This window comes from Leptinotarsa decemlineata, unplaced genomic scaffold (assembly GCF_025532065.1).
Source record: "Leptinotarsa decemlineata unplaced genomic scaffold, Ldec_3_MD MMD2_tig00000010_RagTag_RagTag, whole genome shotgun sequence".
Taxonomy (NCBI): Eukaryota; Metazoa; Arthropoda; class Insecta; order Coleoptera; family Chrysomelidae; genus Leptinotarsa; species Leptinotarsa decemlineata.
The window spans coordinates 8652203-8676639 of NW_027412538.1; the positions used below are offsets into that span (position 1 = coordinate 8652203).

The window sequence follows — 24437 nt, forward strand, 5'->3', positions numbered from 1 at the left end:
CGCCCTTGAATTTTTACAGCTGCGAGAAGACGACGACGAAGGAGAAGAAAATTGAAGTTAAAAGTCATTATTCTTTTAATTATTTTTATCTGTTTTTTTTAAATTTTGACATTCCCAAATGTATCAAATGAGACTTTTTAATAAAAATATCATTTAAAATTTTATTTCTTTTCTATTCATTTTTATTTATTACCGAATAATTACTATAGATTAGATTTAAATTATAATGTAATATTATATTTTTCCCTCTATAAATTTATAACTAAACGGGCAGGTAAGTGTTGTGTGTAAGTGTAAATAAACTGATACCTAATTGAAAACAAATAATGAATGAATAAAATATTTAAATATAATGTATTTGTTAAAAAAAATTAAAATTATTTATAATTATTTATTAAGTAATACTTTATAAACCTTAAATGAGCTGATTTCGATGGGGACAACCAGTTGATTTCAAATAATATTTAATCTGCGCTCGCGCTGCCCTCTATCTCAAAAACGATTCAACGTATGAAAAAATGTTTGGAACAAAAATTGTCGAGAATTTAATTCTCTACAATATTGATTACAAATATAATTAGCATAAAACCCATGGGAAACGAGATATTGGCAAAAAACGTGCAAAAATTCGTTATTTTTGACTTTTGACCCCCAATTTTTGAAGTTGCGCCCGTCGAATCGTATGTGAATTTTGAGAAAACTTTTATGATGCCAAAATATAAAATTTATACAAATTTACAGCTGGGTATGTCCACTTTCCTAGGCCAACCCCCTAAAATGACTGGACTAGCATTCAAGCTCATCTTTCTCGGATAAAATGTCCTTTTAATAAAGAAACAAAAAACAGAAACAAATACCACCGAATTTGTCCTTTGTCTCGCACGAAGTCCGCCTGACCGTTTTCACTGCCGAAATATGAAACTCGGTGATCTGTACGTTCGAAGAATGCATAATCCTCAGAAAAAGCTGAATAAATGTTAAATTTTAAAGAGGATCGGCATTCTCAGGAGGTTCTCGAGAGCCCGCTCGCTTTCATATCAAGATTCCATATGCCGGTTATCCCTGTATCACGTCGACGATCTCTTTTTCAGGTTCTGAATTTGTTATGTGTGCGGTGCCAGAGAACCAGAGAAGATGGATGCATTGCCGACTCGGCGGAAGATATGAGGGATTCGTTGGTGAAATTGTAAAATAATGATTTATTGGGTAGTAAATTAGACGTGTGCTCAGCACTGAATGACATATATCACTGCTTTGCAAAGTTAAAATCCTCAGGGAATCAAAAATAAACTGGCTGGTTTAAAAACACGCGATTACAGTATTAAGGCGCATATCCATACGAGATGATGTTGCTTAACGTAACACTGAACTTCTTCAGCTCGTCAGAGATGACACGGCTAGCCTCCAAAATCATTTTGAGTTGTTGTCATATCAATTATTCCGTAACGTAACCAAACAAGTTTCGAAACAACGCTACGTGGAACAGAAAACATATGCGATATTTGTCGCAGTGCGTAACGTAACAATTCTTTGCTGAGGGTCAAAAAACCCTTACACGAATAAAGTATGAAGGCGCGTATCCGTAACGTAACATTGAACTTGTTCAGCTCGTTACGAGATGATGCGGTTAGCTACCGGAATCATTTTGGGTTGTTGCTATATCAATTATTTCGTAACCTAGCCAAACAAGGTACGTAACAACGCTGTATGCGATACATATATGCTCGATACATATATATGATACATATGCATATTATCAAGGTGCGTATCCATATATGCCAATGTTCCATAACGTAACACTGACCTTGTTCAGCTCGTAGCGAGATAACAAGGTTATCTCCCGAATTATTTGAGTTGTTGCCTAATCAATTAATCCGTAAAGTAACCAAACAAGCTACGTAACAACGCTACATGAAACAGAAAAAAATATGGGATAATAATTGATCGTACGTATTTGTAGCAGTGCTTAACGCAACAATCCTTTGCTAAGGGGCTGAAAACCCTTACACGAATAAGGTATCAAGGCGTGTATCCATATATGCCAATGCTCCGTAACGTTACTCGTTACGAGATGACGCGGTAAGTTACCGAATCGCTTCGATTATTCCGTTATGTAACCAAACAAGGTACTTAAAAACGCTGCACGAAACAGAAAAAAATATGCGATACATATATGCTCACCCATATTTGTTGCAGTGCTTAACGTAAAAATCCTTTGATGAGGGGGCTGAAAACCCTTACGCAAATAAAGAATCAAGGCGCGTATCCATATAAGCCAATGCTCCGTAACGTAACAACTCAAATTGTTCAGCTCGTTGCTGGATAACACGGTTAGTTACCGAATCATTTCGAGTTGTTGCCATATCAATTATTCCGTAACGTAACCAAACAAGGTACGTAACAACACTGCATGAAACATACATGTTAGTCCATATTTATCACAGTGTTTAACGTAACAATCCTTTGATGATAGGGCTAATAACCGACAAATGGTGGTTTGGCTTGTGACGGTTACGTGAAAAGTGATTACGGCTTCAATAGCTGTAACGTAACATGTTCGCGGTTACGTTACAGGTCATTCGTTACAAATGGATGCGTACCTTCACAGTTCGTCAACAATGAAAAATCACAATTTTTCTTCTTGGCTTGGCCATATCTTTCCCTGCTATGACTATCCAAGCCATCTGGATAACCTACCTGGCACTGAACAGGAGCTAATACTCCGAAACAGATCAACTGATTCATGAGAGAGATGATCGCTTATAACATACTAATAATAATAATAAACGTCTTTATTATTCACATACTGCAATTTTACCTAAAAAAAATACTACAATTTGCCAGATGAAAATAAAAGGCTAAGTTCAATTTTTATTGTGAAAAGTCACTAGTTCTGGCAGATAAAGTTAATCGCCAAGGTGCGTAGGTATGGTTAATCATTTCAATAACCCAGAGATCGATGTCTGTTCTTCTTTGGAACATAATTACATTAGAAAACACAGGAAATTAGTGATGAAAAACCAAATATCCGGCAGCTGAGGATATATTTTCTACGAATCCTAAAACAGTTTCGAGTTCCGAGAAGAAAAGCGGAGCAGAGATAAACTGTACATATAAACTGTCGACCATTAAGAATTTTTTTAATGTCAACAATATTGAGAAACATCAATAGAATAGGTGAGAAAACTTGGTACTTAGAATAAAAAGTATTCAAGTCGTACATATTATTATGAGAAATTCTAATAAAATAAAACAAACGATAAAACGATATTCGACTGTTGAATTTAGAACATTTTTTTGTTTGCGAAACAAGGCCATAAGAAACTTCAAATAAGAGTTCAAAAACTATTCAAGTAAGAAAGATTGGGGTGGGGATGCGAATGAATCATTGAAATGTAAATGGATCTTGATGTTTATGATTGATAAAAAAAGATACGTAATAGTTCCATGAATGATACATTATCTCCTATTAATCACATCTACCATCAGAAAACCCAGACTGTCCGACGATTGGAATTTCATGATATCAGCAACAGCACTGCATGAGGTGAATTATATCATTTTGCATATTCGATTTTTAATGGTTCATCACAGGACCTGTACGAATTAATCACTACAAGAGATTCTATAAAGAAAACAAATCTGTTCAAGAATTTCGGATAGTTACATATAAATATGAAATGGATTTAATTTGTAATTCATTTCGAAAAAGAAAAAAAAACAATATTAAACTCATGGGGTAAATTGCTTATTCCAGCTATATAAAATTGGATTCTCATAAAACAGAAATTTACGAATTAACACCGACTTATGAGAAATGATGTAATATTCATTACATTTATGTAGAGGTATACGCAGAAAACGACACTTGCGTGTGTCTAGAATATTGAGATACGTGATTAATGAAATATTATTCAAAGCATACACCTTCTGATATCCAAATCATATCAGGACGGACAGTTAACAAACTTCTCTGAACTCACCAAATCTCTCAAACTTTCTTGAAAAATTCTGAAGCAAATTGAAACGCTTCTTCAATAATTTTTCGACGACAACTTGACGTTGAAAAACTTCAGCTAGTGTAAATAATCTAAAATAACTTCTTATTTTCGTTAAATACAAGAAGAATTGGAACATAACACAAACAATAATCATCCTTAGCTATAACTTTAGTATAGTTTCACTAAAATTGTATTTCACATAAAATCATTTATATTTTATCAATACATACAATGAATATCTAAGTGATCGCTGTCTGTTTACCTTTGTGGGCGTAGTTCAACCCTTTACCCGATTTTGGAGAAATTCGGCAATGTTATTGCCAGTAGAACTTTTTTCCTTAATTTTTGTGTATGATATATTTGGTCAGTAGCCGGTCGGTTCGACGTAGGTGCTTTGTTCACTCACTCAAAGCGACCGCCGTGTTGGTCGGTGGTTCAAGCCCCAGGCTGAACGATCGATTTTCACTTGCTATCGTCCAACCGGAGTTAGGAATCACACGTTAAAAGGTAAGACCTCGTTAGTCCTTACCTCGCACAAGTTTCGACATCTGAGGGTTGTCGTTCGTAGGGTTGTGACAGCTGATTAACGGGAAAACATATTTTAAACAGATTTAAACAGACAGACAGACATTCAATTGATTTGGTTGAAACGTTAGGTAATTATATTTATAGTTTGTAATCATCAAGTCGCCAGCAGCTTGTTAACTAAATGAATGTCTTTTACGAACTGTCATGGTAAAGGAGTAGGTGTGTCTTTTAGTGACATTGATTCGTGAGTTTTTGCAAAGAATGAGTAAAAACTTATCAGAAAAGGTCGGATGAGGATTTCAATACTAGAGTTATCACCCGAAACTCTTTTAGAAGAACAGAGATTGAGTGTGAGAGAGAGAGAGACATTGAAAGTTTTTCTTGTAGTTGAAATTTCATATCAATTGTGTTACTGTGTATGATTTGTATTTCCATTCCATTGGGAATGTCTGAAATACAAACTGAAAGATGAAAATTATATCTCCGTAATTCAATGTTCATATTTGAAAAAGTTGTTTCGGGTGGATTTTTTTCCGTTTGTATTCGAATTCAACTTCTATACATGGTCTGTATATCATTGTGAAGATTTTTTATTGAAATAGAAGTAGAAGTAGGAAATGAAACAAAGGTTTTCTCACGAATTCGTATAAGTTTTTCATGAAAAACAATTCTAATAATTTTGACTTGTTTCTCGACAATTTCGATCAGCTCAACAATTAAGGGGAGGAGGAGTTCACTATATGTATTGAGGAAATAAAAAAAGTGTTGACACGACTTGATTTATTGAATACTTTGATTAAGGCGAATCCACCTCTTGAAGTTATAATTTTTAAGTGGGAATTCCCAGATAATGGTAATCAAATTAACATAATATTAATACGAGTTATTCGTGGCTATGTTTCTAGGTAAATATAAGCTGACTGAAAAAATTCAACCGTCACCCGCATACAGACCATCTCCCAAAAAAAGTGATGGAAGCACGTTCATGGAATACCTCTGGCGCCTTCTACGGCGAGCCCCATGTCTCTCGCTTTTGCCTTTTGAATAAAAGAATACCCCGAGAGTAAAAAAAAACTCTTTATAGTTTTGTTCTGGTCACTCCTCTTTTTCGGATCTGAGAGCTGCAATTATTTTTGAACGCGCGCGCCATTAGGTTTAGGAATTGGTAACAATCAACATATTACGCAATAATTCCATTTTTTTCTGATAATTGTAAAAGTCCCTGAACACGATGGACGGTAATTATCTACCTCATTAGGCTTTTATAGAATTATACAAGGTGGACGAGAAATGTATATTCGTTCTATTGATTAACTATTCATTTTGTAGATACAAGAAGTCCAAAATTCCTGTTTTCGCTACATCTACGGCATCCGTAAGTTCCAGCATAAATTCTCATAAGCTTTCTCAGTCGCAATGGCTGTCAATGAAGAATCGTTTCTTATTGCAATCTCTAACCTTATTTCACAATATATTCATCAACAAATCACCGCAGTATCTTTATGATAAAGTTCGATTTCGTTAAAATGAACATGAAGTGAATATCCGAACAAATATACAATAACTGCCCCCCATCACAGCACATCACTGTTTGGGAGATCGTTCAGTTTTTCTATCTACACTCATTACAATAGTCTTTTTACACACAAAAATTAAAACTACCACTTTTCAAGTTTCAGGCTCGTAACTGGCTATATGAAAAACAGCTATCTTGCAACTAAAGTCTCGCATAAAATGCAAAATTCAAGTCATTTATTTTATTCTCTCTCTTACTACATAGGCACTATAATTTTTTGTACATTATATGTTTGATGAATACTTTAAGTTTTGTATATTGTGAAGGAGTTAAATAGAAGAGCAGGATTCGGCGTGTTGCACACGCTTGTCTCCCGAATTCCTCTCCGGGATTTTACCAAACCAATTGTATTTTCCTTGTGTAGTTTCTTTAATTCTTGGTAAATATAAGACATTATTATTATTCAGAATGAAAAAAATAACAGTTCTTTAATTCCTACAGGCATCGGTTTTCTCCATAGATATAAACTGATATTATTATATCCGAACCGGATATAATAATATCAGAACAGACAATGGGGAATATTCCTCCTGACGAAAGTTAAATAGTTTTCATAAAAGAGCTCTAAAACAACGCATTTTAAACTTATCATTATTTAAATACTGAAAAAAGAGGAATGAAATAATGCATTCAACATTTAAAGGGATTCATTTCTATTTCACCATTTGGCAACATCGGTTATAGCTAATAAAGGACAATGAATCTGTTACCTGTATGAGACAAACAAAGATGAAGTGTGCTGTTCTGTTAACTTATGTTCCGAGTTCCGAGACATTCTGTGACATTACATTTTGTGCACCTAACCTATCTTCCTCTATATACATAAATAACAAAACAACTGTTGTTTATGTGGCTTGTGGAGGTGGTATTGAACTATAATTTATATTTTGCCTTAATAAAGATGATTTTCTTTTTTTAAAGTAGAATATCTAGGTACGTATAAGTTATTTCAACTTGATATAGGCGCTGTTACAATATGTGAATTAGAAACAAATCCCTTTAAAAATTAAAAGCCAACATTTGAAACATCAATTTGAATACTTTTCGAAGTGAATTTGAAAAACTCATGAATTAAACTCAACTTTATTTTGTTCAAACTTGCATTTGCTGTAATAACCCAAATTGAGAAACATTCCCCATTCCGCTTTCTGCTTCGATAAGTTTGTTGGGGATTAAATGGACACCAATATGTCTTGGCACAATCATATCGTTGAAATTGCAAAAGCTGCTTCTCAAAAGCTTGGAACACTGTTCCGAACCAGAAAACTGTACACACCTCTGCAACTTTTGATGCTTTATAAAACTCAGATCAGATCTTCTCCGGAGTATTGTTCTCATGTAAGAAGCTCCGCTCCTAAGCATACCCCGAAGCTGCTGGATTCAATCCAGAAAAGAGCCACCCGTCTGATTGGAGATACTAACATCACGTGCAACCTTGATAGTCTGGAACATCGAAGAAAGGTTAAGGTTGGGGTCTCACTTCTATAGATACTTTCACGGAAAGCGTTCAAGTGACTTGGCACATTTGATTCCATCAAGAGTGGTACATATCAGAAATACGCGACGGACTGTGGCTGCTCATCGTTTTGAGGTTCAACTCAGTACACTTCGAACTCCACTGTTTGAGAACTCTTCCATTTGGAGAACTGCATTTATGCGGAAGTAACTTCCTGAGAACGTTTTCCCAAATGGATTTAATCTCCAGCGATTCAAATCCATTGTGCATTGCTACTTTCGCACAGGCACCGCTCTTAGCGCGCCTTAAGGATTCTGTAATCATAACTCAGCCACCATATCCCCCAGATTTGCCCCCCCGCAACTTTTTCTTGTTCCCAAGATTGAAGAGACCCGTGAAAGGGCGGCATTTTGCGACGATTGTCGAGATAAAAGCCGAATCGCGACATACCAAAAAGTGTATATCGGAACTGCTTCGAGGACTGGAAAAAAACGTTGGCACAAGTATATTATATCTGAGGGGGACTACTTTGAAGGGGACAAACTGAAAATTGATTGATGAACGAACAAATATTTCTTGAGAAAAATGAAAATTCGCTTCACTTTTTGAACACACCTTGTATATGATTGATTCATCCCTGAGAGCGAGTCTCATTTATCTACCAGTGACTGTTTAATCTGGCAGCGAAATATATTTTGTAACATGTTTACTATCTTTTTAAGCTTTGTGAATGAAAAACAAATTGTTTCATCACTAATAATAGAAGACGTTATAAAATACGTTTCTGTGACCTACGATACAAGAATGATTAATTAATTTCTTTCGTTCATTTCATATCGAATAATAACTGTTAAAAATAAATCTGCTTTTTTAATTAATTACTTCGAACAACCCCGCCAGTGTCAGATATTGAAGATTCTGTGGAAGATTCTATTAAACTACTCAAAATGAATATAGAGACACATCCTTAAAATCCAATAAGTAAAAAAATAAGTATTATTTCATGATAAAAACTTCCGGTGTGAACTCCATACTAATTCTTATCATGTTCCATTCGGCTGTTGTTTACTTTTTTGAAGACAATGTACCTAAGTTAAATTTAATAAAGGCACCTGTAAACTATTTTATAAATATAAATGTTTGACAAAATAATACATTTTTTTTTACTTATTGCATTTTAAGATCATGTCTCTATATTCATTTTGAGTAGTTTATTTTGCAAGAGAAGGGCTTTCATTTTCTTCTACGTTCCTGATTTTAAATGAATCATCCCTTTATCGTAGTTCATAGAAACTTATTTTAAATCGTCTTCTATTATTAGTTATGTTACAATTTTTTTCAAATGTTATTATTTGCAGAATACGTTTATATAACATGGGAATTTCGAAATTGCAATCAAAAATCCATAAATGCCTACTAATGAAAAGTGTCATAAATCACAAATGTATCAGCATAATAAATGTATGTACACTGCTATCACTTTCGAGGTTCTTTGAATATAATGCACTTTCTGCTCCAATAATTTTCCATTCCGGTAACGGACAGACACCGACCAACGGATATAATTAAAGTGACAACGACACGACGTTTCATTATTGAAACCATCAAAATATTTTATAACATATGCTTTCAATAACCTAATTCAGAATTCCATACACAAGTAGAGGTAGAGTTTATTCATATGCAGGGTATTTCATAATTGAATGCTGATCCTGGAGGCTGATAATTCTTGGATGAAAAATTCATATGAACATAGGTCCGCAACTGCTCTATTTCTGAGATAAAGGATGTTGAAATTTAACAAAAATATTTTTTTTCTAATATCTCTGAAACCGCTTTGGCTGTTTTTAAGCAAAACTTCTTTACGCGCACTTGACTTGGAAGTAAGCTGGTGAATGTGTTACGAAAAGCGTGATGGGGCGAGGCGAACGGAAGTTGAGAGGGAGGTATAAGGTAGTGAAGATAGAAAGAGAAAAAGAAAGAGACAGGTGTGAGCATACATTTAAGGTCGAGTAGAATATGAAGAATAAGGAGAAAACTATTATACGTTGCCACTAATTTTACCAGGACATTTCAATATTAATATTACGCCCGAAGATGGACAACTTTTAGTAAACTTTCTAAAAGATAAATTAGAACTACCAATGAATAATATTCCTAGATGACCGTCTAGGAATCCAAAAATTCAACATATGTAACAGTTGAGAGCAGGTGGTGATATTATTTCTAACCTTGAATAAAAAAAGAAATGAATAATATTTACGCCTTACCTCGAGACTACAAAAATTGTGAGTTTCAAGCAATTCACAATAGTGAGTTCCTACAGTAGGATACGTGCCTTCAAGTTTGAAAGACATATATCGTAGGAAGCGCCTCTGTAGGGCTTCTAGTTGATTTATATGAACCTGATAGTAAGGACTCCACACGACATATGCATATTCACGCCTAGATCGAACAAAAGTGAAATAAAGTAATTTCAATGTTGAAGCTTTTTCGAAGTCTTTTGTATTTCTAACTGAGAATCCACACATGCGATAAGCTGCTGTTAGAGTAGTGTCAATGTGTTTATTGAAAGAGAGGAATGAATCAAAAGTAACACCTAGATCAGTGAGTGTGTCAGGACGCTCCAGAACTTGATTGTTTATGACGTAGTTGTATACATTTCAAACTCGTTTTCAGTGAGTAAGACATCACATTACATTCGGATATGTTGGGAGATAGATTATTCTTCCGACACCATGTAGCAAAGCGATGAACATATTGAACAGTAGGGGTTCTAGATTTGATCCTTGTGGTACACCAGATGTGGCTATATATTCGATATTACCCATCGAATAATAGGTTTATCGATTCAACAACGAAATTATCAACAACAATTACGTTTTCAGAATTATCTGTAAGGCGAAAAATCAAAATAATAATTAATCACTCCTAAAAATATAGCCCCTTCAATTCAAAGATTGTAGAGCTTCTGCGAAATTTCATTAGTGCAAAAAACTTTCAAAAAGCCATCAGCCACAGTTCAGTATTGCCATTCCCGGAACTTTCTTTCCGATTAAAAATGCATGTTCACAGAGAAAAATTTGACGGTTTTTTCTGCAACAGGATAACTGTTGAACCGATAAATAAAAAAGGACGCGACACCACTCCGACATACGTGGGACTAATGTCACCTGATATTTCTCTAATTTCACCGTGAGCTTGAATATGCATGGTATGCAAATAAGATTTATCTGTTTACGTCCACCCAAACGCTGGGCCCTCGAGCTTGAGAGTAATTTTGAGCAAGGACGAAAGGAGAGGAAAGCGGACGGCGAGGAAGAGAGATAGAAATACTGTAAAAGGCACACCAAATTATAGTCCACACACGCCTTTACAGCCGTAAATTAAAAGGCTATAATCTCAGATTCAATATACGATAAATTGTGGGAAGCACCATTTTTTTATACTTTCCGAAAAACAGAATGGAAGACGATATAGATAGAAATACTGCTGGATTGATGTATAACATTATTAAGTTTTCTTTCAATTCTAACCCAAATTCGATTCCAGATAAAAAAGCCATAAAAGTTCGTTTCATTACCTGAGATGCTTTGCGGCGAGATAATAAAGTTGTTTGAATTATTATTTTACAGCTAAATTCAGCGATATGTGGTTGACTGCAGCAATTCATTGATTTCAACATATCATAATGTTCTACAAATCTATCGGTTCTCAATCAGTTTTATGATAGCTATAATTATTTTCGGAAATCTATGGACATAAATGATCCGGTGCTGTTGAAAAATTTTTATAATATGAAAGATGCACCAATTCTGCCATTTAACTGTCGGATTTGTTAGTATTACTTGGAAATCCGTAGTTCTGATGAAACATCATTCTGAAATGTGTTTTTTGCTAATTGCAAAACCTCCCATTATATTCTCTAGTTCGTTCGTACGACATATTCGAAGAATAGAAACCGAAATTCCTATTTTCCTTCACATGGAAAAGCTAGAAACCAAAAAGGGTTTCGAATATTTTTTATATATAGTTGTATTAGCAACTGAATATCTTTGAAAACATGGAAACTATTTGCTTATCTTAATCTTCGGAGGATGAATCTTCGCTAAGGTCTGAACTGATGTAATATGGTTCGGTGTCACTATCTTCTCGCAAGTTGATCATCATGTCAGCGGCTTCTCCATTCTCAATTGATTTCATTTCCTTTGAAATTTTTTGTATACTGCTTAAACTTACGCTAGTTGCTATAGCAGCTCTTTCTTGAATTTTTTAAGTCCTTCATAGGTTTATTGTCTGCCGCTTCTCGTTGCAAAAAATATTACATTGGCTATAACTTCCCTGTTTGGACTTGTTAGCACTTTACGATTTAGGTTTGATTCAAACTTCATCCTGGTTAAGTTACAATACTCAAATTGTACCCTTTACGCTTTATTTCTGCTCGGACTGTACACACGGTTAACCCGCGATGCTCACTTCAACAACAGACATTTTCGACTGACTGGGCTGTGGGCGTTTCCACTCATGTCTTCTGCGCACAGCTAAGACGGTCTCAAATTAGGATTTTTAAACTTTTTCCAATTCTTGACAAACTGTACAAACAATATAGCTGAAAGTGTCAATTATATATCAAAAACAAAACTGAAACAATATCTCAGTAAATTTACCGCTACAAAAACATCTACAATGGAATTAGTTGCCAAATCGGTGCAGAAAATTGAGTAGACGACAGAATTGACAGATTATTCGCGAATAATATCAGTAAGTTTTCGTAAAATATTTCTAAATCTGAAGATAAAGGTAGATAAAACCATCGAGTCGCTAAAAACGGAAAACAATGCATTTGAGCTAACCTAACTAGCAATGTATTTTTACAACTATAGATCATCCAATTCAGGCCAAAAGAAGTTGGTAATCATTGACCTACATATAGTGCTCGCCGTTGACAGTGATGGCCTGGCTAACGTCGTTCTCAAAGAAATACGGACCGATTACGCCGTCAGCCAAAAATCCACACCAAACAGTGACTTTTTCGGGATGCATTGGACACTCTTGGATCTCATATGGATTGATATCTTCCCAAATTCGACGATTTTGGGCTCCAGAGCCCATTTAGCAAACACACGTCGTTATCTATTGTCGTTTACTTTCAGTTCCTGGGTCAGCTGAATTTTGTACGGGTGTAGACCCAAGTCACGACGCGAAATTCGCTAAGCTGTGCGAAAGGCCGAGTTCTTGTCCGACTGCCTCGGATTCTCCTCCACACTCTCGCAGACAGCGGCGATGTTTTCGGCAGATCTTGCGATTCGTCGACGTACGGACGATGGTCGATCGTTTACTGAACCAGAGGACTCCAATTCTTCCACCACATTGCGAACAGACAGTGCCCTTCGGTAGGACGATTATGGCGACCGTAAAATGGGCTAAGCGCGCGGTACGTTGTCCGAATATTTTGATACAACAATTTTATTATTCACACGTGTTGTTAAAAGCTATATCCGTCCATGGGGATTTGGCAAAACAGACTAAATATGTGACAACTAATTTGATGTCCTATAGTTTTGGGCCTACATCTCTGTTGAAGTTCTATCTGTTCAATATCCTAGCTATCTAATCAACCAAATACATACACATCTTGTAATTGCTTGTGTTTATAATCATTTGATTCAACTTTCTCGCCAACGGAGACTCTTTTTTATCGTGATTTTTGTCAAAAGCATATTCTGTATGCAAAATGCAAAATGCACTAACTTTCAACATAAGGAAAGACCACCTCTGCAGACATAACGGCTGCTGTCAGCTACCTATCAACCACCTATAAAACGTGGCTATTTTGCACATGACATAAATCAGTGTTTGCATTTGAAGCTGGGGGGCAATTACGAAAATTCCTTCAATTGAAACATTATTTATTGTTGGCGGTGTCACTTTCTTAAGTGTTAATTCAGCAGGTGCGTACAAGCAACATTTCAAGATAACTTGTCGGCGTAAACAGTAATTTGCCACAACACTATTACTGAAAAAATATGTTCGACAGATAATATTCAGATGGAAATTATACGCTAGCACAAGAAGAATGGCGCCAATATTATTTAGAGAATACTATACTTATCGATATATTATAAACAGACATGAAGGAGTAATTTACATTCATATTAATAATTCATATCTAAAATGAATGCATTCAATGACGTATTGTTCGGATTTTTCTGGCGTTGGATATTATTCAGTTATAGGATTGTATCGTTCGACTGGATGACTTTCTTGCGGCGATCAGCCTACCTACGCTCCTACCTCCAGGCACGCCTATTAAAGGTCTAATTTATTTATTTTGTGAATTTTTGTGCATTTCTATCTGTTTTGTATAGAAATTTCCATCACAAACATTTCTATTCAGTTATTGTACAATATTTGACTTTCCATGAACATTTTTGTTCATTTAAAATTAAATATTATCTATTGCCAATAATGATAACAATGAGCATGTTTCATGATTTTTGGTTTATAGTTCACTTGATGGAAAGTTCAAATTGAAAACTGTACACTTTGTTTCAGCTCTCTAAGTACCGTAGTTTTTCCGTAATTAATTATTGAAAATCAAATGTGGTAGGCCGGTGACGTCACGGGCCTATTCCCGCTTCTTGTTCGATTGACCAATAGGAACAATAGAAATAATCAACATTGTCAAATCGTGAAATTTACGAAGCCTATAATTATCAATTTAATTATAGAAGTGTATATGAACCCGTTAACGTTTCAATTAATGAAAAATTCTCCACGTGGAATAAAATGTACACGAAAAATTATGTTTGGAAATAAGTTCTACATCTAAAATCAGTACACAAAGTCGAAAGATCACAAAATATTTACCTAAACTATGATTTTATGCATTATTTAATAATATACAGTTATGAAAATCAAAAAATATAGCAAACTGGATCAAAGAATCATTTCAAATATTCAATTTATACTACAATGCTCAATCTGTACCGCTGCAGTTTATTATAAAAAAAAACGATCCCTACATACACATACCTCATAAATTCGAGCATTATAGGCTCGCTTGGGTAATCTGTTGAATCTTCCAAAACATGAGAGGAAGGTTAAATGAGGTTAAGTATAGACAGAATGATTGTACTCGAACTGATCCAACAAAAGCTTCTGAGGTAATACCATTAATCATATGATAAAATTTAATGAAGTAAAATGAAAAGCATTTGATTTTTTTGCAAAAATATTAATTCAATTTGTTTCATACTTTCAGCAACAGTATTAACTCCATATGATCTGTTTTTTCAACTAGGTATAAAACATATTTTAACCATTTTGGTGGTAGTAATGGAAAAATTCAATCCAAACATAACCTGAAAAAATATTTTTTTATTATTTTTTTATTGTTGATTTTATTTTATTTTTATCGTTGTTTTAATGAAATTTACTTCTTTTTCGGAATGTAAACCAATGACACGGAATATGCAGTAAAATAGGCACCCGCCGAGACCTACCTTTTACAAAAAAAAACGTTCTTCAATTAGATAATTGTAACAGTTGTATTCACACCGAGTTGACAACAACAACAACAAAAATGGCGTCTGTCAAATTGGATCATCAGATCTGTGATTGGATATTGAAAACCAATACACTTGGCCACTCAGCTCTAGACACGATTAATTTTATTGGTCAACAGACACGCGGCAAATTTAAATTATTGCTTTTCGAATTGTTCTTTTTTCTGCAAATATAAAGAGATCTTGGGACTGATTAGGGACCTTTACTCGATCAGTCTATAATCAAACCAGTATCATTTTCCATAGAATGAAACAAGCTGTACTGTTTATTGACAGTGCATTATTGGGTGCATGAAGATGGTGTAGGTCTGGGGCAAAATTTGAGCAGAGATTGGTGCAAGGAATATTTGATTTCCCTGTGATCACTAAATTCATTTCAGACACCTCGTGCATGATAGATAAGCAATGTAATCAATATGGAGAATCACCATTATCTTTTAATACTCCATCTTATATTACCTATACTTGAAAATAGTCTGGTAAAGGTTACACATGCTAGGACGTTGAAAGGTAAAACCTCGTTAATCCTCAGCTTGAATAAGGTTCGACTTTTAAGGGCTGTCGTTCGAAGGGGGCAGCAGTTGGTTAACGAAAAAACAGATTTTGAACAGATATACCGGTTTGAAAATATACAACTACCCCATCACGACTCAAGGATATGGAGATCTATAATAGATTCAGGACTAGTGTGAATGTTTCACTTTGTGATCATCCTTTATAGCTTACATACAATTTTTATTCAGATATTGCTCGAGAGTAACGTATCCCTTGTTGCTCGTAGTGACATTATAAAACGGGTCGATATTCAAAACATTAACTTTTTAATATCGAAAAAAGCGAAAAAGCTCTTTTTATAAAGTAATTGTAGAAGATACGTATCAAACGATTATGATACCCTACATATTATTGATCAATCGTTCAGTTGTCAATACACTTAAGATCGATTACAAAATTTCCAGAATCGATTTCCTGATAAGTCACGTCGTAGAAAAAAAAAAGAAAACAATGTTCCCCACATCGAAACTGATAACATTGTATTCCAATTTTGGAATATTACATTTCCAACAAACACTACACTCAGACGTTCACGTATAAGTACATGAGGAATAGACGAAAACAAGTTACACAGTGTCTGAAAAATTTTTGGATGTAAACTACAATTGTTCTGAAGAATTGTCGAATCACTATTAGGGGTCATAATTGATGACGAATCATAGGTCCAAAAGCCATAGCAAATATACAGTGTTCATTACATCACGAATCTCATTACAGCAATAAATCAATAAATCTCTTACGAAGGTTCGAAATACATGAACGCTTCAATCTAGCAGTCGGCTAGACGACAGCACACTTGTCCCCTCATTCCATTTGGATTCCATTAACTTCTGGTTTACCAGTTATTGGATCGACTGTATCACTGTTGTGAAACGAAGATATCATCAGCACATTCTTTCTCTTTTTGGGCACATAAGAAGATGCCATCATATGAACACCAAACCCAAAAATGGAGGAGCCTACAGGACGATCTTTAGTATGTGTTAAAATTTGAGGCAGTTCTCTTTTATTGCTTTTTATTGTACCCACGATGGTGAGTCTATATTCTGTCTTCAATTTGACTGACAAACCAGCGATCCATAGCAATGTTTCTCCAAACATCAAACCGGGGATCTACCTAGATTGCACTGTCATTTGCTAACAATAATTCTTATAAAATAACAACCCCCTACAAACTCTTTCCGTTCGCCGCCAGGTGACATCATTCAAATAAAATTACATATGCGGTCGACGGTGGTCTATTGGGACAAAGGTATGAAATCTAAACATGCAAAAAAAGATATTATGGTAAAATAAAGTATAAATTGTACCTTTTTGAATACTTGACAGATACATAAGATAACAGATCTAGATAAAATTTATTTCAAACATACCAAAGTTTATTGTAATTTGCCAAAACTAATAGACCACCGTCGTGTATCGGAGTGTTAAGTGTTCTGGCGTTGTCTTGAATTTATTGGAGCCTCTGGAGACATCCTCATTTTATTTCATGAAAGAGAGGGCATTGGTAGATCAAGAGCTTCAGATGATGTGGTGCTGCAGGTTTTTCCGGGTTTTCCTGCAGGTGAAAAAGCAAATGCGCCACTGGAATTAATCAAGTCGCCCCATTTGGGATGTTTCGAGTAGGTACTCATGGTTAACACTTTTATAGATGAAGACAAGGGCCCAAGTGGTTGACCCTTCTCGAATATATATTACCCCGATCATATTGTCAGTGATGATTATTCGAAACTGACTTCGAACACATTTTCAGTCATGTAAATGTTATTATTTGTAAACGCTGTGTCTGACTGATTAATAATTCACTTATCACCAGTCCCGACAACAGTATCTTAATGTTATAATCAACCACACTTTCCTCCACGCTCTGCCATAATCGGATTTCAGAAATTGATTTTCGAACCCTATGCGATTTTTGTGGTTACAAAAGTATCGCTTCGGAATCGAATAAAAAAAAGGGATTGGCAGGCGAGGGGTGGCAGTAGACCGTGTACAATCGTGCAAGACAACACACTGCCCCGACACCGAGTGAACCGAGCTCAGCTTGAAAATCCACCGTGAAGGTCAAGGAATCTTTTACAAAACGTGTTATACGATCGAAAGTCGGGACCCTAACAAAGACTATACAGGCATAGGCATGGAATACCAGAGGAAGGGACAGGGCAGTATTAGTACAATTGCTTCACAATTTCTGCCAAAAATATACCCTTTTCAATTTAACAAGATTCATATGGCTGGGATTTAATCAAATAAGCGAATGAATGTCATTTCGTACTGGATGACATGAATAGATTCAACTCATTCTTGAGATAAAGTTTGTGTCTGAAATTTACTTCTTTACATGATCTACAAATCTTTGTTTACAGTTATTTCTTTCAAATTGATTGCTTTTATTCTTTCTTCAAAAGGTTACCACATTTTTGAAGTAATAACTATTTATATGAGGGTAAACCGATTTTGTTACGTAACGAGCCGTAGTTTGGACAGATGCTTCTCTCTCCTCACTTCGCATGACTCAGTGTTTAGTGTGCGATAGACATATACTGTTGAAACAAGCAGAAGATGATCTTCGGAACATTACAGAATTTCCTATATTTGTTTATATAAAGATGATGAAGTAAAAAGCCAAAACTTTCTTTCCCAAAAAGTAAAGATGATTTCATATGGTTAATCAACCATTTTCTGAAAATATAATGACCCTCATCAAAATCGTGACTTGGGTATCTCTGGTGTGTCCAATATATTGTATTCCTAATAAATCGTTTTCAATCGGTTTTTGTTAAATTTATGAACTTTGGGGTATTTAGTTTTTCAAAAAGGAAATGGCCATTTCATCGCTTTTCTACATATTACCTCTTATTTCGACAAAACTGATAATTCCCTTGACAGGTCATATTTTGAATCAGAGTAATTTCACTCAGAATTTAAATTTTCATAGTTTAAAACACACATTGATTAAAAAAATATAGAATAATGTGTAATAATACATAGTAAACTATTATTTGAACTGGTAACCAAGAGTATTACATTCGTGAGCTAATGAACAAAAAACGATACTTCAATTCGTCAGGTACCAAAATTGGTGGTACTGGATCCGGAATGGAACTCCTGAACTCTGTTGCCTTTTGAACAATAATTTGGAGTACGAAGTGAGCATCAAAAGAACGCTCTGTCAATCCAAAGAAAGACGGTTGATTCATGCGAAAAGAAACTTTCCTTCTGTTGGTCTGCAGTTTTCACTGCAAAAAGACGCAACTAGATTTCTCTAACTATCAAACACCAGTTAGATCACATCACTATTCAATAAAATTTTCTAATGAACGTTTTTGTTCTACTTCGAGTTTATATAAATGTTTCTCTTTCATTGAAATATAACAGACCAATAATCTGAAATTCGTATCGGGCTAAAATTTCCAATTACGCCCCTGTCGAGCTTATCTCGAAAATGGTAAACGGAACCACAGGGTACAGCCTAAATCATTTGTAGTTCTGACACCTAATTAAGTCAGAAGGTCCTTAGTAGCGCAACAAAAAGAATACAAATTTCGTGTGGCGTCTTAGGTTATGGTTCTTTTCCACCATCATTTCTAATGAAACTGTCAGAACAAATCAAAAAGATGTATAGTGCTCGAGACGATTTAATTCGATTCAGTTGGTAGTTAATGGAATGTATCAAATTTTGGTTTCTAGAGGGAGAATGAGGTCCATGAAATTGATAAATCTCATGATGAGATTATTTTACTTCCCAAGTATTTCATATGAGGGTTATATACTCAGGTAGGTACTATAGATACTAAGTGAAATATGATACAGTGGAACGAACAAATACGAGCCCAGGGTGCATTATTTTTTTGGCTTCATTCATTATGAAGCCAAAAAAATTGCTGGACGAGGGATTCCACAAGGAGCAGTTTTAGCCCATTTAAAAATTACTTGCATTATATTTATAAACAAAGGAAGGAGCATACGTTTGATCCTTTCGAAACAATAAATAGTGTCATATATTGGTTTGCTCATTAACCTTCACATATAAAAACAGTATCCTTTTTTGTACCTTTCTGTCGACCTGCGGTAAGCAGAACACATTGTCAGTTGATAATCAGAGTGCGAAATAAAACAGTTCAAATTAACGTAGCGGTGGTATAATTTCCACACCTTGGTCTTACCTGAAAACTTTCAGGATATAACAAATAGGAACTCCTTTTAAATCATTTCAAAAAATATTATTGTGATCAGTAGACTATTCCGAAATGATTTTGGTCTGAGCGTTGATAAATCCTTGAATCGATTGAAATGAAACACTCAAAAATTACTCACCGAGTTACCCACGCTTGTTCACACTGGAATTCATAGAAAAACTTACCTGAAAAAAAAAATTAAAATCAATATAGAATCAAAATATCAAAACCAAAATAATTTATTGGTGTCGGGCAAGTGTAATATTGAAGGCATTAATATTGACAAGTGTTAGAGATGACATTTGACTTCTTGCACTGCAACTTTTTACTCAAAATACTAATCCCTCCTAAAATATTCCCTTTCCAATTTATAATACACTTTTCTGAATAAAACATTTTTATTATCTGATATTAAAGAAGGTTTAGATTTTAGGTTAAGGGTTCGACTGAATTATTTCCTAAATTTAAGTTTACTAACAATCAAATTTGTGAAAAGATAAAAATACTTCTTGAAGAACTACAAAGAAGTCCAAAGTGAGTGGGTCTATTCGACCCTCCACCGCAACTCGCGAGGGTTTATTGTGGCTCACACCTGATCACACTCGGCCAAATAAAACCAGCTTCTTAACGAAGCCGATTAGTTTGTATGGTGAGTGGTCTTTCAGGTCAGATGGTAAGAGTACGGCTCTGCCGAGGGTTTTTGCACGTCAGTTACACCAAAAAATTGGTGCAAGGCTGTTTTATAAGGTACCCCTCTCTCGAGAAGACGACTCAATCGTTTCCTGGCTGCACCACCAACTTTTTTTAAAGGTACAGTTGTTGGATCAGGAGTTGGGGAGTTGAGAAATTGTCGCTCCTGAACTAAATTTACAGAGAGGTCAGTTGGAGTCGTAAACTCGACATCCATCTCCTCTGTAGACTCACTCCTCATCTAAATTTACAGGGAGGTCAGTTGGAGTCGTAAACTCGACATCCATCTCCTCTGTAGACACGCTTCTGAACTAAATTTACAGGAAGGTCAGTTGGAGTCGTAAAATCGACATCCATCTCCTCTGTAGACTCACTCCTCATCTAAATTTACAGGGAGGTCAGTTGGAGTCGTAAACTCGACATCCATCTTCTCTGTAGACTCACTCCTCATCTAAATTTATAGGGAGGTCAGTTGGAGTCGTAAACTCGACATCCATCTCCTCTGTAGACTCACTCCTCATCTGAATTTACAGGGAGGTCAGTTGGAGTCGTAAACTCGACATCCATCTCCTCTGTAGACTCACTCCTCATCTAAATTTACTGGGAGGTCAGTTGGAGTCGTAAACTCGACATCCATCTCCTCTGTAGACTCACTCCTCATCTATATTTACAGGGAGGTCCGTTGGAGTCGTAAACTCGACATCCATCTCCTCTGTAGACTCGCTCCTGAACTAAATTCACAGGGAGGTCAGTTGGAGTCGTAAACTCGACATCCATCTTCTCTGTAGACTCACTCCTCATCTAAATTTACAGGGAGGTCAGTTGGAGTCGTAAACTCGACATCCATCTCCTCTGTAGACTCACTCCTCATCTAAATTTACAGGGAGGTCAGTTGGAGTCGTAAACTCGACATCCATCTCCTCTGTAGACACGCTCCTGAACTGAATATACAGGGAGGTCAGTTGGAGTCGTAACTTCGACATCTATCCATCCATCCAAAGATATTAACACCAATATGAAAATGAAGGTTCAACTTGCGATATGACAGTACTAACAGTTTCTTTGCCATTCCATTTCGATTCCGTCGATTGAGGCAGAATAAATAGTGGGATCGAGAACAAGAAAACGTTGGAAATGGTTATTCCGGTAGCAAAATTGTAACTTCGAAACGCAGCTCAAGAGGTTCAACAAAAAAAATTTAAGCAGTCGAGCGGGAATTTTTTCCAATAACTGTCGACTTTTTTATTAGTTCCTCGATCAATAATATTACAAACCAATTATATCGCATAATGAATAAACATAATTACACTCTTCGACAAAACAATTATATAAAGCGTTGATTATTAGTTATCAACTGATTAGTGGATCATTATGAATTCAAAAGCCGACGTTGAATGAATAAATTAATAATGATTTTAATTGACAAAAAATTATAGTCGCCAGAGTCTGTGAATTTACTACGCAGAAATACTTCTAAATATTTGGCATTTCTTTCTTCTGCCAGTTGCATTTCAAAGCAGGCTTTGATATTTTATTATCAGGTAAATATGAAGAAGCAAATATTGGAATAGAACTATAAAAATGTGAAAAATTATACCTCAATATTTACAATACTATTGACAGATTATAGAGATCCTTAATAATACATGGTGATATTGAAACCAGCATCACAAACAAGTTTGTGAAGTTTGTTCACAAACTACTCACGATTTGATCAAATAAAGTTTGTGAAGATCAAATCGTGAGGTGTAGTTTGTGAAAAAACCTTTGAAAAATCTTGAAAAATCACTTTTATGAAAAATTATACAGTGTATTTGATCGCTGCTTGCCAAAATTCTCGATAAAATCTAAAAATAATTATCCATTCTACTTTGATGGTGCATTGATAAAGAAAATTCGAACTGAAGCAAAATTTTGGTGTAAATACAAAAGAAACGCTTTTCAAGAATTCAAACGTCTTCGGGCAGAAATCAAAAGAGCCATTAGAATAGCTTATAAAAAATTCATTCAGAAAACTGAGAGCGAGATTATCCATAACCCCAATAAGTTTTGGTCATTCATTAACAAGTCAAAATATAAGAATGGAATCGGAGATAAAATGTTAGATGAAGGCAAGCTACTCGATAATCCCTCAGATATTTTTGATCGTTTTGCAGATTTCTTCAGTGGTTCTTATAAAGTGTCAACATCAAGTGACCATGCGAACAACAGTAGTGATATTCCCAGCTTAGTAATCAATAACTTTAGTATTAGATGTTTATCGTACCCTAAAAAAATTAACGAGTAAATTTACTGCGGGGCGTGATCATATTCCAGCATTCATCATTAAAGATTGTGCCTCAGCCCTGGTTGAACCACTAACAACTCTAATTAATATTTGCCTGAAAACATCAACTGTACCATCAATATGGAACATGTCGAAAGTCTGCCCAATTTTCACAGAAAATGGAATGAGGTAACATTTGTATGTGGAATATGTGTGGAATTTCGATTTGAGCAGTTGCTCTCATCAGCATCGTGTTGGGAATTTAAAATAATCTATGTATTTTTTTCAGCTTCTGTACTTTGGGTACTTCTGTACCCAAAGGCCTCGGAAACTTCATTGGAATTTCTTCAGAAAATGTTTTTGAAGATACATCCGAATACAGGATCGAAGTCAAAAAAAATTCCTGCGTGTGAAAAAAAGTTTTCAACTTCATGAATAAATTAATGTCACAATGAGATAAGAATATGCTTTCATTAAACCTAATAAACGTTTCTATTCATGATACCTACATATCTCATGTGTAACTTTATTAATTTCATTCGAGATCGTTTCTTTGTACTTATATTATATTTTGCAATGTCTACCATATTTTCAAAATCCCCAATTTACAAACAGGGCAAATATATTATCAAAAAGGGAATAGTGATTATTAACAAAATATTTTCAACTTGTCTGATGAAAGAACATAATTTCTTAATTTTTCTCAATTTTTCTCAATACTGCACAGAGTAAAATTCATAATTACCCTTTCAACCAATTTTTTTTCTATTAATACTTGGAGTTTTGAAAACGTAGTAAAATAATTACAATGAAAATTCTATTTTATTTCGAAGTACAATGTAATTTAGCATACTGCAATTACACAGTATATATAGAATTTCACACAACTGACGATGTAATTCATACATAATAACTCGCGTGAATTGGGGTTTATTTTATGTGATACTACAATTGACAATTAGAGGTGACATAGTTTTCTACATTATAAATACTGTAATACATTCATAATAAGTCATGTGATTTCCTGCATTTATGGTCGAAAACTACAAAGAAAATTGTGAAAATTACAGTACTTGTATGGTAAAATCACATGACTCAATATGTATTTTCACAAGGAGTTTTCACCGAATTCATTTGGTAATATGAAGTTCACAGAATTCATGTGATATCACATGATTTTACGTAAGGCCAACGTAATATTATGTGATTTCACAAGATTCATTTTTGCAGTGAAGCTTTCGACTTTTGGGTTATCCAATGAATTAATTACCCTCTTCCAATCGTATTTTTACAAGCGTATGCAGTACGTCCAACTTAATGGCCTCACGGCCTATCGAATATATAGCCACATCTGGTGTATCACAAGGATTATTTGGATCATTATTGATATCGGAGCTGAGATTGATGTCAATTTCGTTTTATACGCAGATGACTTGAAACTCTATCACAATATAACATTTTCTAATAATTGCGAACGTCTCGTCCTGAATTTAAATCGTGTTGCTACATGGTGTCGGAAGAATAATATATCTCTCAACATATCCAAATGTAATGTAATGTCTTACTCACTGAAAACGAACTTGAATTTACACAACTACGTCATAAACAGTCAAGTTCCA

General features: G+C 34.9%; 1 protein-coding gene and 1 long non-coding RNA gene across 5 annotated transcripts in view; one reads left to right on the forward strand and one right to left on the reverse strand.

Annotated features, from left to right (window-relative positions):
* tkv (serine/threonine receptor kinase thickveins) overlaps nucleotides 1-24437 on the reverse strand; it is a 504368-nt gene that overhangs the window by 38429 nt on the left and 441502 nt on the right. The gene's annotated exons all lie outside the window — the stretch shown is intronic.
* On the forward strand, nucleotides 19182-23322 carry LOC141480819 (uncharacterized). The gene is made up of 2 exons (XR_012464584.1): nucleotides 19182-19461; nucleotides 23108-23322. It is a non-coding gene; the product is annotated as an uncharacterized lncRNA (long non-coding RNA).